Here is a 13,221-nt window from a genome sequence, read left to right on the forward strand (position 1 = left end):
CATATGATGAGACAAATGAAATATGAGAAAAATTACGGAAAACCGGGTGATGTGTGTATTTGTCCCGACATGTCTTCATTGGGACTTCCGTGTCGTCATATGCTTGTGAAGTATGAAGAAGTGATACCTATTGAGGTTATTGATCCGTTTTGGAAGCAACTATCTTTCGACCCTCCCCCTTCGGGAGATCCCGGGAAAACTTCATGGGATACGAACGAAGCAAAGGAATTCTTCGAAGATTACTCACGTGGCAGCTCAGTAAGCCGACAAGTCTTGTTGAGCCAACTAAGAATAATTACTCGTCCATGGATCGCACAAAGCGAAGAGCCAAGAAAGGGAGATCCAATAGGTAGACCCCAAACTAAAATGTCAAGGAGAAAACAAAGGGTAGAATTGAAAGAAATGACTCAACGTGAAGAAGAACGCGTGGAAAGTAAGAAACAAGATCTAACCGCAAGTGATATTTCGTAACAAAGGTTCGTGGAAGCGCACGTTCCAAACAAAAGAGGTAGGCCGAGGAAGGAACCGCTATCAAGTCAACAACAAACGAAGGATTCCGCATACACACCAAAAGCCAACTCATCGGAGGTTCCAATGAAGAGGGGTAGGCCGCCAAAGGTATCAACATCAAGTTACAAAGAACAACAAGGTGACCATTCCGAAGCCATACCCATAGTCGATCTAGCGGAGGTTCCAAGGAAAAGGGGTAGGCCACCAAAGGTATCAACATCAAGTGACAAAGAACAACAAGGTGAGCATTCCGAAGACATACCCATAGTCGATCTAGCGGAGGTTCCAAGGAAAAGAGGTAGCCCTCCAAAGGTATCAACATCAAGTGACATAGAACAACAAGGTGAGCATTCCGAATCCATACCCATAATCGATCTAGCGGAGGTTCCAAGGAAAAGGGGTAGGCCTCCAAAGGTATCAACATCAAGTGGTATAGAAGAACAAGGTGACGAGGAAAAGGTGGTGACAAACCCAAGTGATAGCAAAGTTGATGTAGTTTTATTTCCAAGGCAAAGGGTTAGGCCAAGGAAGTACGAACTCACATCACATATCGAAGACAGTGCAAGTGTAGAGATTGCATAGAATGGTTTGGATATAATCAAGTTAGAAAAGGGTAATGTGAAGATGTATAAGGATCCTAGAACAGGTAGGACAATTAAAATTTATCATACCAAGATACAGTCTTACATAGACCAACATCCTGAGGTTATTCGCGAGTATATTGTACATACGGATGATGTCGATGGAGATGGAAATTGTGGCTATCATGCTGTGACATAACAATTAGGAATCTTTGACACAGCGGTTAGTAGAGGTATGACACCATGCCGATATGCTAGAACGAGGATGGCCGAACAACTTGTGAACAAGAGGAGATTTTATGAGCAATTTCTTGGTGTAGGCGAGGGGTTTGATGGTATGCATGCTCAAGTATTAGGGCCCGAGCAAGAGATGAACTTTATTCCTTCTCAATATTGGATGAGAATGCCGCTTTGTGGGCATCTAGTGACGGATACATTTAGATGTGTTTTTCATTATTTTACCCCCACCGTAGAAGTAACATTTACCCCAAAGTGGCAAAAATGCGAAGGATCCCTTAAGAAGAGAAGAGTTGTTTTGGCATTCGTGAACGGTAATCATTTCGTTATTCCAAAACTCAAGGACAATTGTCCATTGCCACCTGTTTGTGGGATGGTAAAAAACAAGGATCTAGATCCCAATATCTGGATGGGATGGATGGCATTGTATGAGGAGAATCACCAATTTTGGTATGCGTTTGCCTTATCAAAGAAACCTCTTCAAGAGGAGGAGATTCAAGTTAATACGTGTGGAAGCGATGATGAGTAATTTCGATATACGTGGTTCACTAATACGCATCCTTTTTTTTTTTTTTTGAAAGTTTGAATTGTAAACATTAAATCATATTTTGATTCCTTTGCCGGCATAGTTGTGTTTTATAATTATCACGCCGGAACTTTGGTGCCGGCGTATATTGGTGTTTTCAAATCATGCCAGAAATACAGAAAAAACATCCAGAGAAATAAGTAAATTCGCCGGCATAGAAGTTAACATCATAACATTTCCGGTTTTCTGTCAAAAACATATTTGCCAATGAGATTGCAGACCACCGGCATAGTATCCAAACACATTTGAATACCGGAACTCGTTCATTTAGGAAACCGACATTGATTTTACTCTTTTCGAGCATACCGGCACTGGAGAAAACTTAGAAATTTATGTGATCTTGCCACATTCAAACTCTGTAAAAGAGGTAATTTGACACAAATTTATCGACATAATAAATATAATAACAATACTAGATTGTATACCAGAACAAACTCCAAATTTATGTGGTTCCAAACCGAAAACAAATCAAACATAAACCAAGTCAAGCAAAGAGTTTAGAAAAACACACAAACAAACACATTGTTCAAGACTCACAAATAAACATAAACCGAAACTAGATTGTTCAAACCAAACTAATACTATAGAAGAAACACACGATCACTCGGTTCTTGGATTCTTGTGTACCCTCTTCTTCATTTCGCCCCACAAGTCTTTTGCCTATGGATCTTCAATTCTGTCTATCTTTTGCTCGACGTTCTCCATTTCTTTCTGGGTCAGCACCTCTCCTTTCTTGTTCTTTTTCTTAAAGAACTTTGACAAATTTCCAATCTGCTGACGCTGTTAAGGAAACTTTAAACATGTTCTTAGTATGTACAATTGTATAAGTTCATACAAGAAAACATGGCTTTGGTGACGATAGTTTTTGCGGCGAAGAATATTTCATCGCTGAAGATTAGTTATTGTGACCAAATTAATTTTTGTCACTGTTGTTCGGTTTTCAGCAACGGGACTCGGATTTCGTCACTCATAAGTTTTTAGTGACGTTATTTAGAGACGAAATAATGTCTAGTCACTAATGAATTTTTTGTGATTATATATGTTTATCACCATTCAATGCTATTGTGATTATGCTAAAAAATTGACATAAAATATTTTTGGTGATAATCTATAAATTTCGTTACAAAAGAAATGTTTATACTGACAAAATTAATTCGTCACTAGCTAATTTTATAGTGACGAAACTAAATGTTTGACGCTATATTTATTTTTAGTGAGCATCAGCTTGTTTGGTTGCAAATATTTATATAGTAACAACTTCTAATCGTCACGAGACAGAACATTTGCAACGAACTAGATTTTGTCGCTTTAGTTATTTTCAGTGACACTATAACTTCACCGCAGTTCGTGATTTCAGTGATTACTGAAATGTTGTCACCAAGATTTTATTATGGTGATGAAAAAAATACATAGCTGCTAAAGAATAAGTTTGTGGTAACCATATATTTTATCATGTAAAACTTAATACTTAAAAATAATGTAATAAATTAGAGAGAATCAATTCACTTGTCGGTAATTTTTCATTAGGGGAAACATACAAGTCGTCATTTGTTCACGTCGTTTAATGGGAAAAGATCGAAAAGAATGCTCTATAAACCAAAGGCTAATTCTATAAGATTGGGTGCAACGAGCCTTCCTTTCCCTGGACAACAATTTCGTGTTTTGCCATTTCAAGTTTAAACCGGGGAAACGAGCACCTTAAGTTATGCCAACAGAAAAGATCACCATGCACAAGGAGAACAGAAAAGACACAAAAAACACATGAAGAAAGTGGATTCCCGGACTGCATTAGAAAAAAAAATTGAATTTGAGACAGAATATTGAAATCCAACCAACAACTAAAATAACCAATCCCTTTGTTCAAAAGAAAAAAAAATCTCTGAATCATTGAAAGATAGAGAGCTGTTGTTCTCATCAAAATAATTATCAAACCAAACAACTATTTTTAAGTAAATAAAATGCAAATAACTAATCCTCTAAATCTGTATCATTGTCAACTGGCTCAATGTCTTCCTCATCCACCTCTGAGTCATTATAATCAACCAATGTCTCATCTTCTTCCTCGACATCAACATCATCCACGTCAATATCAACTGCACATACAATCTCTGCATCTACCAACTCTGCCTCCACATCATCTCTATGGAGTTCATCTAGTCCAACATTATTATCTTCTTGTATGACTGATAATACCGTTACATCTCCAGTTTGTTGATAAACATCTTCTTCTTCTTCCTCTTCTTCTTCATCATCATCATCATCATCATCCATTTCAGGAACATCCCATATATGTCTGTGATGCATCTTTAGAACCACTTTCCAGTATGTTCCGAATTTATGATCATCCAGGTAGAACACTTGCCGCGCGTCCGATGCGATAACATATGGGTCTTTATTATACCACGTACTACTCACATTTAAACATGTCAAATCATAATATGTTTTAAGATTTTTCTTCCGTGGAGTCAAATCGAACCAGTCACACTTGAATAACACAACCCTATAATTGTTCAGGTATTCTACCTCAAGTCAAATCGAACCAGTCACACTTCCGTTGTGACAACAAGTTATCATTATTCGTCTCTTCTTTCAACTTCTTCAAGTGTTCCCTATATTTTAAACAGAAAAGTTAATCGCATAGAATCTGAAATACACATACGACACTCCAGTGGAGTCCCTCTCTGAAATGTTCATTCCATGAGCTACACTTGTTTTAATCATTCTTTAAATAAAAGCATGGGACTCTGAACTCATTCAAACAAATACACACACATTCACAAAAACAAAAAAACACCGATAAACTTGGCACACCGAGTGTCTCTGCCTCAACTACAAGTAATAAACGTGTTTGGCGCTATGGCTCAACTATTGTCTGAGACTACTGGCGCTATAAGCAGTTCTTTCAGATAAGATTAAATATAAAAATAAAAGATGTTCATACCCAATTATAGGATTAAATTTCCAAAATAGTGACCAAATACTAAAATTGAGATATCACTTTGGTAGATACTACTTAAACAACTGAGGTTACAAAGAAAATATGGAATTTATCTACCAACCTACCTAGAATAAATACTAAAGAGTGTACATGTTTACGAACAGCATCGAATAGAGGTCCACTTCATTAGGTCCTAAGCCATGCTCCTAAGTTCGGAACTAATGTGCAAACATAATAACCACTGAAAATAATCTTAGAAACAACTTGATAGTTTTACTTACTTCATGTAAGGATGCACCTCTTCACAATTGTTAAGGATGTACCGATGTATCTGATCTCGTTCTTCTGGTGACAATGACTTTATTTCTGTAGCGCCAGTTGGGTGGACTTTTTGAGCGAAAAAAAATATTGTTCCTTGGCGTCGTAGACTACCATCTAATTCATCATCATTTCGTTCTTTCCTATTAAATTTACTTTCAGTTTCGGTGAAGTGCATCGATATGAATGTCAAGCATTCATTAATGATGTAGCCTCTGTAATTGAACCTTCTGGGCGCGCTTTATTTCCCACGTAGCGTTTAAGTGTTCCTAGGTACCTTGATATATATACAAGAAGGTAAAAATCAGTAACTATACATATAATTATTGAGAAAACAATCATTACAGAAAAGTTATAAGTGCAGTATGACATAATTGAGAGCTCTGTACACTAGAAAAAGCATTAAAAACAAGTAAAATACCTTTCCATTGGATACATCCAACTATATCCAACCGGTCCAACAAGTTTTGCTTCCCGTGGAAAGTGAACAGCCAAATGAACCATCACATCAAAAAATGCCGGTGGGAATATTTGCTCCAACTTACAAAGGATCAATACAATATCCTTTTCTAATTTATCCAGGTGACTCACAGTCAAAGTCTTTGCACATAAATCATGAAAGAAGTTACACAATTCAATTATGGCAATACACACATCTTTGCGAAGATAAGCACGAATTCCAACAGGAAGAAGTCTTTGTAACAAGATGTAGCAGTCATGGCTTTTCAGACCATGTATCTTTCCATCAGCAATGTTAGCACACCTCGATATGTTAGCCGCATAACCATCTGGGAACTTCACCGACTTCAAAAACTTACAAAAATCTCTTCTTTGTTCTGGTTTTAATGTATAACATGCTGGGGGTCTTCGAATTTATCTCCCTTAGGTCGTAGATGCAATTCTTTCCTAATGTTCATATCTTCCAAATCTAACCGAGCTTTCTCTGTATCCTTGTTTTTTCCATCAATACCTAACATCGTTCCTACAATGTTATCACATATATTCTTCTCCACATGCATAACATCAATCTTATGTATGATTTTGAGATGTTTCCAATATGGAAGCTCGTAGAAGATACTCTTCTTCGTCCAGCTCAGTTCTTCCTAGGAACACTTTCTTTTCTTAGTTGAGTAACTCGGATGTTTTCCGAAACGATTGATCCCAAGATTCTGCATTTGCTGCAACAGTTGATCCCCTGTTTTCTCTTCCGGTGGATCCCGTTTTTTTTTATGTCCATCATGAAGTCTTCTATCTCACCAGGTATGACCAGGATTCAAGAACCGTCGGTGACACAAATAACCTATCTTGCTTCTCAGTTTCCGTGAAGGCGGATCATCATTACACACGGGACAGGCGAGATACTCTTTTGTACTCCAACAAGATAAATTAGCGTATGCCGGGAAGTCATTTATGGTCCATAACACAGCTGCACACATACAAAAAACTTTTCCTGTCGAGACATCACGAGTTTCCACACCGACATCCCACAGCTCTTTTAACTCATCGATTAAAGGGCGCAAATTCGCATCAATGTCATTGTCAGGTGCTTGCGGTCCAGAAATAAGTAACGACATCATGAAAAAAGGTTGCTTCATGCACTTAAAAGGAGGGAGGTTGTACGGCATCAACACCACTGACCATAAGCTATACGCATTGCTCATATTTCCAAAAGGATTAAACCCATCAGTAGAAAGACCCAACCTCAAATTACGAGGTTCTGCCGCAAACCATGGATACCGCGCATCAAAATCCTTCCATGCTTCAGCATCAGCTGGATGCCTTAAAACACCACCTTCGACATGTCTTCCCTTATGCCATCTCATGTCACAAGCTGTGTGTTTTGACGAAAAAAGTCTCTGTAGTCTTGGTTTTAAAGGAAAATAACGCAGCACCTTGTGTGGGATCTTCTTACCTTTACCGTCATTAAACTTCTATCTAGATTCACGGCATACCGGACATTTGTCTTCCTTTTCATACTCCTTCCAGAATAAAGCACAATCGTTTTTACAAACATGAATTGACTCATAACCCAATCCTAAACCCTTCAACATTCTTTTAGCTTCATAATATGAACTGGGAATGTTGTTGTTCTTTGGAAAAGATTTTTTAAGTAACTCCAGATGCATCTCGGAACTTTTATTACTCAGGCGGTTAATAACTTTGATATGCATTAACCTTACCAAGAATGTTAACGACGTAAAGTCCTTACAACTAGGATATAGATCTTGCTTAGCTTCATCTAATAATGCGGAAAATATGGCTAAATCAGCTTCACTAGTTTTCTCCCCTCCATCCTTCCCATCAGAAGTTAAGGATTCAACATTTTCACGTAACATCTCAAGTATAGCCTCATTTTCATTCCCAATAAAAGTTGTTTCATCATTATGGACATTGACAGAACTTGACGCTGACTGATCTTGTGCAGGGTTGTCTTCTTCTCCATGATCATACCATATTGTATATCTATAACTGACTGCCATTCCATATTTAAGCAAATGATTCTTGACCAAATCTAACGAAACTGGGTCGTTTCCATTCAAGCATTGTTTACAAGGGCATCGACACTTGTCCTTTTTGATTCTTATGAGATGATTTTTGGTCATCTCAATAAAGGAATCCACACCTGACCGAAACTTTTTACTCAATTTGTCGGGCTCCTCTGTCCAACTTTTATCTATCTTCAATTCAAAAAGGAAAAAAAAAAAGGTATCACAAACACATGCTAGCATACGTGGGCAGAAAGAACATGTATGTATGTGCAGATATGGTGTTGGAAATAAGACCAACACAGAGAGGTAAAACAGTGGTAGTAAATCAAGTACTTACCATGGTTTCTTTGCTTTATTATACCAGTGAAAGATCCTGACTAGCAAACTTACAGCAGGCCCTTGGAGCCAGAATAGTGATTCTACAATACCCTGCATCAAGAGACACCTGCTTAGACACACAAGTAATAAATATTAATCATACTTAGTCAGATAGAGATGATAAAGTATAAAGTCTTGCATAATCATAATCAGAATAACGGAACAAAGAGCAGACGAGATAGAGATGATATAGATAAGGCAAAACCTAGAGTTGTGAGCCTCGAAGAGCTACTAGGATTTTTTAAAGTAGAACTTTTCATTAGTTTTTTTTCCAAATCATTATTCAAGGGAGCCTGTATAGTTAGATTGGTCTAGCATACATTTAAATCCACAAACAGCTAACTAACAAATTATGGCCAAAGTAATCAAGAGTCTTATCCGATCTGACTTCCCTAAAAGTGATCAAGCATGAGTTCAGTATATTTCCAGAATTTCAACATCACATCAATACAAAATAACACAAATACATAAGCAGAAAAAAAAAAACTTGCCTTAACTCCAGTTGATGTGATGTGTTTGCGTGTGAAACTATGATAAATGTTTTACGGACATGAGGGAATATAGGACAGTTTATAAACTATGATAAACTATGACAAAGGCTGAATCATGAATTGGTGACCGGCACACAACTCTATATCGTCTCGACATGTTTAATATAGGACCCTGCTCGATTGGTCTGTGTAGTGTGTACTGTGTAGCACACTAGCTAGTTTATCATTTTTTGAAATCTAATATTTACCGTTAACTTGAACTTTTGGAATTGGTCTTCTATTTTCGCATTTGTATCCCATTAATTTATGTTGATCGAATGCTACTTGCTGTTGTTTACAACGTGGATAGAATATATAGACAAGAAAAATATTGAGGTGGTCAAGCTCAATAACTCAAGCTTAAGAATGTGATAAAGACTCAGAACTAATAAAAGATCCACGGAGATCAAGAAATTTCATTCTAAAATGGCAATCTAAAGTAATTAAGTAAGCCTTCAATGTTAAAAATCACTGAAGTGCAAAAATTAAACAGCACATCATTACAAAGTTACACAAATACATAAGCAGACAAAAGAAACTTGCCTCAATTCAACTAGTAGTCAACTTGCCTCAATTCCAGTAGTAGTCTCGGCCGGCACGAATTGAATTTATTATCGTTAGCCGTAAACTGAAATTGCACAACAAACAGTTAGTAATTTTATCAAAATTTTTAGGGGAAAATATGATTGACAACTCCAGGCTAATTGTTGATAACATAAGATTACTAACCTTTCTTTGCAACACTTCCTCGTCTCTATCCCCTCTTCTTCAGCCAATTAAAATTCTACCTTTTTTCTTCCTGGATGTGAAGGAAAAGCTGTCAACACTAATAACCCTTTTCCAAATATGATTAATCAAGAATTGAAATACTACGGGCAAAACGATTACCTTGAAATACTTGAATTCAGTATCACCTTAAGCCGTCTAAAGAATTAAGAAGATGTGACAAATTTGATTGTGCTTGGTTTCCTCATGAATGCTTGTATTTATAGTTCTCTATGACGGTGCACATGCTTGGATGACAAGTACTTTATAAAGAGAAACCAAGCTAAAATAAGAAATCCAAGCTAAATCAAATTCGCAGCACTTCATCAGCTGTTTCCAAATCTTTTCCCAACTTGCTTTAGAAATCGAAAGTCGGAACCCAATTCCTAACCCTTTCAAACTGTTAATAAAGAAAACAAAACCGAAATTACACAAACAAGCACCATTCACCGGCGGTATATATTTTCACCGGCACACTTTAGCAGCGGATTATCCCAAATTGCACAGAAAAAATAAAAATAAAAAAATTCCATACATATTTTTCAGAAGACGTTAACTATTTCGCGGATGGAGTATCCGGTGGAGAAGCAGGTAATCGTGAAGAAAAATTTCTCATAGGAAACTGATCTTGATAATAATCAGGATGCATATCATCAGAAACACCTTCATCAAAATTAAGTGCATAACTAATCGAATCATACCTGAAATCAGCAGAATGTCTTCCGTTCCTGACCATCTTACCCATTCATCATCGATTTCGATTTCGATTTCGTTTTCTTTATTTTACGGAAGAACAGAGAAGAAAGAAGATATTTCCATTTTTCTATGAAAGCCCTAGAAACTAGGCATATGGGAGACTCCGTTGGGTTATAACATGGTGTAGCCAAACTTAGTATAATAAGTTTCTCCATAGTTACTAAACCGTTCAGTTATCCAAGAGACCCACATGGAGCCTTGGTATGCCTAAACTAACTTGGATGGATCGTAGGAAATTCTTACGTGGGAAAAATATCTTCGTTTTAGATTTATTTTTTGAAGCATTTTTTACTTTTTATTTTCTTTAGTGAATCATTTTTTTTTTTGTTTTTTTTTTTTTTGTAAGTTAAGTGCATTAAGAAAAAAGGCTATTATCGGGGTGTCACATTCTATTAGAGGGGCGTCACCTAATAGGAGAAAAATGGGTCATTCATAAGTAATATCAAAAACCTCTTATCTCAAATAATTTTGTAATGACTAAACAACCCTTATTTAGTTAATTTTAATTTAATTTAATTAGATAAAAATTAAATTAATGAATTTTGTTGTATACTTGGTGAATTCTGGGACAAAGTTTTTGTGGGAAGAAAAATTGGCCGTAAAATAAACTTCTACGGTTGGAAATAATCCAAATCTAGACGAAAAATTACTTCCACGATTGGAAATATTTCAAACCTGGACGTAAAATCACTTCTACGGTTGGAATTAAAAGGAACCTGGACGTAAAATGAGCTTCTATGGTTGGAACTAATTCAAACCTGGACGTAAAACTACATGCAAATAAAATTCTACAGTTGGAATTAATTCAAATCTTGACGTAAAATCACTTTTACGGTTGGAATTAAAAGAAAACTGGACGTAAAATCGGATTCTACGTTTGGAATTAAAAGAAACCAGGATATAAAATGAGCTTCTACGGTTGGAATGAATCCAAACCTGGACGTAAAATTACATGCAAATAAAATTCTACGGTTGGAATTAATCCAAACCTGGACGTAAAATCACTTCTAGTTAAAGGGTAATCTAGACATTTTGTATATGTGTTAGGATATCCCATAACCACTTTTTTGGACATTAAAAATCCAAGTGAAGCCCCTCTATTGGAGTGTTACGCCCCAATAATAACCTTCTTAACAAAAAACTAACTTAGGGAGTTAGTAACCCTTACATTTCCGAGAGTGGAGCCATCTAATGTAGAGTTATGGGAAAGTACTCTTACATTTCTTTTGATTGAGAAGTTGACTACTTCAACATTCTGCATCCATAAGTGGTCATTATGCATATACATATATATGTATATATATATATATAGTATATTGTTATTTGTAACCAAAATTTTCTTTGTGACTCGTTTTTCATCAAATTTAAATTTAAGTTAACTATAAGCATAAATGTATTACCAAGTTAAAATTTATCTTGTGAATCAATAACTTAAATACCAACCCTAAAATTTCCGGTGTAACTAAAATTTATTAACACGGCTTTATATTTGTGTGATGTCTTTTGATTTGTTTTAATAATATTACTATCTCACAATAAGTAACTGAGTTGTAAGGAAGAAATGGTCATTCTCAGTTACTTATGAAGGCAAAGACTGGATCTCAAGATTTTTTGAAAAAATTTTCTTTTGTGAACTCGCCACATAATACAAATTTCAACCACAAGTGTAATATAATCTCTAGGTGATTTAAAAATTTACTTTCCAACTCGAGATTTATCAGTGCGCACTTGAAATTTGTTAGCACGTCCTAAAATGCATCGGGTATCTTAAAATCCTTGCACAAGATCATTTGCTTAGTATTAAAATGCATTTTCTCTAAGAGCTAGCGGTCCTCCAGGAATTTCAGATAAATCATCGGATGTTCACGCGCCAAAGGCGCGCTGGATTGTAGAAAAAACTAGGGTTTTAATTTAATATATTTTATTGTCTGAAATAAAAATAGGACTACACTTGCGATCCTACAATTTCGTTATAAATTTTCCAGTTTCACTTTAGTTTTTCCAGTTTCTTCTGATCGAGAAGTTGTATTCCCATCGGCCTCCCACAACTAAAAGGACCATTTAATATACACAAATTTCAGTTTGCTAAAGGATGACAAACCTTGATTGCACAAATATGCTTGGTTTGTTTATATATCAAGTCACTTTATGTTGTTGTAACTCAGTATCATTGACGCATTGTATCGATCTTGTATTTTGAGGCCGTTATGACATTGGTACTTGATAAGGTGAATCATGGTTGGCAATCGCCAAATTTGGTTGTTTATTATTAAAAATATATTTATATGGCCTCATTTTCAAAAATATCGTGTACATGTACCCAAAACACTATTATCTATGACTCGAAATTTACGCCAAATTCAAAGTTAAATACAAGAATAAATGTAGTACTGTGGGAAAATTTATCTTTTAACCCAAAAACGTACATCCCAACTCCAATTTTTTCGGTGTGATAAAAACTTGTTAACTCGTTTTGAAATATCCTCGTTATCTTCTTATTTCTTAGAGTAATTCTACAATCTCACTATAATTTTTCCAAGATCTCTCTGATATATCCAAATTTCTTTCTATCGAGAAGTTGAGTTCTTTATTGGCTTCCAACCGTAAATGTGGCCATATAATATATAAATAAAACAAAAACATTACATATGCATAAAATTTTCTTGGATTCCACTCTAATTTGTCCAAATTTCGTTTGATTGAGAAGTTAAGTATTTGAGTATTTCATCTTCCTCCTATCCTGAAAGTGGCCACTTAAAATAAATTCCAACCACAAGTGTAAAGAAATATGCACCCCAACTCGAAGTTTATAAGTCCAACATGTCCTAAAATTTACTCAGTAACATTAAAACCCTTGCAAATTTCATTTGCTCGATATTAAAAATGTGCATTGTCTCAGATATACTTGATGTTATTTCGAAAACCAAATTTCGATATATCTCCGACGAGGTGCCCCTTTGACGCGCTGGCGGGTCGCGGGTGCAACGCCGGGCGGGGTCAAGAAGAATTTTTCCAAAATTGGTAGATTTGTTCCCTACTGAAAACGCTCCCCGACCCATATTTTAGTGCCAATCTACTCATATTATGAATATTTATAGCACAAGGTTTTGTATACCAAAAAAAAAAAATATAG

At 35.9% G+C, this 13,221-nt stretch overlaps 2 long non-coding RNA genes across 2 annotated transcripts; both read right to left on the reverse strand.

The window, feature by feature from the left end:
- Positions 1–3,708: 3,708 nt before the first annotated feature.
- On the reverse strand, positions 3,709–8,106 carry LOC113283724. Its single transcript, XR_003327599.1, has 4 exons — positions 7,997–8,106; positions 5,592–7,848; positions 5,134–5,447; positions 3,709–4,523 (listed from the first exon to the last, which is right to left on the reverse strand). It is a non-coding gene; the product is annotated as an uncharacterized LOC113283724 (long non-coding RNA).
- A 1,003-nt stretch (positions 8,107–9,109) lies between these two features.
- On the reverse strand, positions 9,110–10,156 carry LOC113283725. Its single transcript, XR_003327600.1, has 4 exons — positions 10,034–10,156; positions 9,456–9,732; positions 9,297–9,366; positions 9,110–9,195 (listed from the first exon to the last, which is right to left on the reverse strand). It is a non-coding gene; the product is annotated as an uncharacterized LOC113283725 (long non-coding RNA).
- Positions 10,157–13,221: the final 3,065 nt, after the last annotated feature.

This window comes from Papaver somniferum, chromosome 5, assembly GCF_003573695.1.
Source record: "Papaver somniferum cultivar HN1 chromosome 5, ASM357369v1, whole genome shotgun sequence".
Classification (NCBI taxonomy): domain Eukaryota; kingdom Viridiplantae; phylum Streptophyta; class Magnoliopsida; order Ranunculales; family Papaveraceae; genus Papaver; species Papaver somniferum.